The 3,720-nt window shown below is 38.7% G+C and overlaps 1 pseudogene; it reads left to right on the forward strand.

Moving 5' to 3' along the window:
* The first annotated feature begins 1,941 nt into the window (after positions 1-1,941).
* Positions 1,942-2,496, forward strand: LOC144244824 (ubiquitin-ribosomal protein eS31 fusion protein pseudogene; annotated as a pseudogene).
* The last annotated feature ends 1,224 nt before the right edge of the window (positions 2,497-3,720 follow it).

Raw genomic sequence — 3,720 nt, forward strand, 5'->3', positions numbered from 1 at the left:
TGTTATTTCAAATCTGTTGGTAACCCTTCTGTTCCAAAGGCATGAAGTGTTCTCTTTTCAAAAAAGTATAGAATATCCAGGAGGAGAAAAAGGTGGGTGGCAAATGGCCAAACTGGTTAGGATTAAATTAGATGATTAAATCCCTAGAAACACACAGCCTACTAAGACTAACTTATGGAGAAACAGAACATCTGAACAGACCAATTACTAGTAAGAAGGTTGAATCAGTAATCAAAACCTCCCAATGGACAAAAGTCCAGTACCAGATGGCTTCCCTGGTGAATTCTATCAAACATTTGAAGACTACCAATCCTTCTTAAACTCTTCCAAAAATAGAAGAAGGAGAAAAACTTCCAAACTCATTTTAGAAGGCTGGCATTAGCCAGGTACCAAGACCAGAAAAAGACGCCACAGGGAAAGAAAATTACAGGCCAATATCCCTGATGAATATAGTAAAAATCCTCTACAAAATATTAGCAAACTGAATTCAACAATATATTAAAAGGATCATACACCACAATCAAGTGGGATATATTCCAGGGATGCAAGATGGGTTCAACATCTGCACATCAGTTAATGTAATACACTTCGTTAACAAAATAAAGAATAAAAATCATATGATCGCCTCAATAGATGCAGAAAAAGCCTTGACGGTATTCAACATCCACTTATGATAAAAACAAAGAGGGAACAGAGGGAACAGACCTCAGCATAAAGGCCATATAGGACAACCCCACAGCTAATACCATACTCAATGGTGAAAATCTGAAAGCTTTTCCTCTAAAATTAGGAATAAGACAAGGATGTTCACTCCTACCACTTTTACTTAACACAGTTTGGAAGTCCTAGACAGAACAATTAGGCAAGAAAAAGAAATAAAAGGCATGCAAACTAGAAAGGAAGAGGTAAAACTGTCACTATTTGCAGATGACATGATCTTATATTTAAAAAACCCTAATGACTCCACTGAAAAAGTATTAGAGGAAATGAACTGGGTAATACTGCAGGATACCAAATTGATACACTTGCACAAAAATCTTTACACTAATAATAAACTACAGGAAAGTGAAATTAAGGAAACAATCTTATTTACAATGCACCCCCCCAAATTAGGAGAAAACATAGGAGTTGCAATATTTTTAAAAAATCTGACACCAAAAATAAGAGCAGCAAAAACAAAACAAAACAAAACAAAAACAAGTGGGACTACATCAAACTAAAAAACAAACTCTGCACAGAAAAGGAAACCATCAACAATAAGAAGGCCACCTACTTACTGGAAGGAAAGATTTGCAAATCCTATGTCTGAAAGGGGTTATTATCAAAACCATATAAAGAACTCAAATAATTCAATAGGAAAACAAACAAACAAATAAGCAAATGTACCAAACAATCCAATTAAAAATTGGACAGAAGATCCAAAGAAGACATGGCCAACAGGTACAGGAAAGATGTGTTAACATCAGTCATCATCAGGGAAATGCAGATCAGAACCACAATGAGATAACACCTCACACCTGTCAGAATAGCTAGCATAACAACAACAAACAAGAGGTGTTGGCGAGGATGTGGAGAAAAAGGAATTCTGTGCACTGATGGTGAGAATGTAAATGGTGCGACCACTATGGGAAACTGTATAGAAGTGCCTCAAAAATGAAAAATGGAACTACCGTATGATCCAGTAATTCTGGCTCTGGGTATTTATCCAAACACGATGAAAACTTAACTCAAAAGGATACCTGCACCCCCATGTTCATCGCCGCACCATTTACAATGGCCAAGATATGGAAACAACTTATGTGTTCATGGATGGATGAATGGATGAAGAAATAGATATAGATATAAGCACACATATATACATGTGAAATAAGTCAGACAGAGAAACGCAAATACCATAAAATGTCTCTTATATTTGGGATCTAAAAATCAAAACCACGGTGCGTAGCTTTCCTTTCCGATCCACCATCTGCGGTGGAACCGCCGCCAAGATGCAGATTTTCGTGAAAACTCTTACGGGGAAGACCATCACTCTTGAGGTCGAACCCTCGGATACAATAGAAAATGTGAAGGCCAAGATTCAGGATAAGGAAGGAATTCCTCCTGATCAGCAGAGATTGATTTTTCCTGGCAAGCAACTAGAAGATGAGCGTACTTTGTCTGACTACAACATTCAAAAGGAGTTCACTCTTCATCTAGTGTTGAGACTTCGTGGTGGTGCTAAAAAAAGGAAGAAGAAGTCTTACAGCACTCCCAAGAAGAATAAGCATAAGAGAAAGAAGGTTAAACTGGCAGTCCTGAAATACTATAAGGTGGATGAGAATGGCAAAATCAGTTGCCTTCGTCGGGAGTGCCCTTCGGATGAATGTGGTGCTGGAGTTTTTATGGCTAGCCACTTTGACAGACATTATTGTGGCAAATGTTGTCTGACCTACTGCTTCAACAAACCCGAAGACAAGTAATTATATATGGGTCAATAAAAGACATGAACTAAAAAAAAAATAAATAAATAAAATAAAATAAAATAAAAATCAAAACCAAACCAAAATAAACTCTAAGCTCATAGATACTGAGAAGAAATTGGTGATTGCCAGAGGTGGGGGTGGGAGGGTAGGAGAAATGGGTGAAGAGGGTCAAAAGGTTAAAAAACAATTGGATGCTATATAACTAGTACCCAGCCCGTACCATGTGACTCACCACACAAGTCAGTCGGGCAACACCTGTGCTGGTTTCTGTCCTGCTCAACTGGACAAGTCTACTGATTGCTTGCTTGTATGTCACTGCAATGTCAAGTTGCCACAAAGGATTCTAAATGCTCACTCTCATTTTCTGCACTTAAGGCCAACTGGTGCTAAGATCCGAATGCTTGTATCCCCCCAAATTCATATGTTGAAATCCTAACACCCAAAGATGATGATGTTAGGAGGTGGGGACTTGAAGGAGGCGCTTGGGTCATCAGACTGGAGTTTCATGAATGGGACTGGTGCCTTTTAAAAAAAGGTTCCAGAGAGATCCCTAGCCCTTTCCACTAGGTGAGGACACAACAAGAAGGTACCACTATAAACCAGAAAGCAGGCTCTAACCAGAATGTGACCTTGCTGACACTTTGATCTCAGACTTGCAGTTCTCCAGAACTTGAGAAATAAATTTCTGTTGCTTATAAGTCATCCCGTCTGTGGCATTTTGTTGCAACAGCCCAAAATGGACTAAGGCACCTGGCAATAAAAAAGTTTGTGGACCAGTACCAGCCTTTGAACCATACTTTGAATAGCACTAACACAGAAAAGATCAGCTTAGCATACAATTAGTTAAAATATAAAAACAGGCTAATGAATTAGACGGTTGGCTTCTATTCTCTCCCTAGCCCTCTCTCCATAATACACACACATAGACACACAGACACACAGACACACAGACACACACACACACACACACACACACATTTATTGAGAACCCACAATATGACTGGTACATTTTAGGCTCTGAGACTATAGTAATGAACAGACCCGATCATGTCCGTGCCCTCAGGGAATTTATATTCTAATTCAACCAATGTTTTGACACCCATAGATCTGGGTTCCAGTTTGAGATCTTGCCAATTAATAGTTCTGCTTTTGTACAATTCATTTAATCCTTTTGAGCCAGTTTTCCTCTCCACAAAATGAGACTTAAACCTACTTTAATGACATTGTGTGTAGGATTAAATTAGACACTGTGGAGTCA

Source organism: Crocuta crocuta, unplaced genomic scaffold (genome assembly GCF_008692635.1).
Source record: "Crocuta crocuta isolate KB4526 unplaced genomic scaffold, BGI_CrCroc_1.0 scaffold364, whole genome shotgun sequence".
Classification (NCBI taxonomy): domain Eukaryota; kingdom Metazoa; phylum Chordata; class Mammalia; order Carnivora; family Hyaenidae; genus Crocuta; species Crocuta crocuta.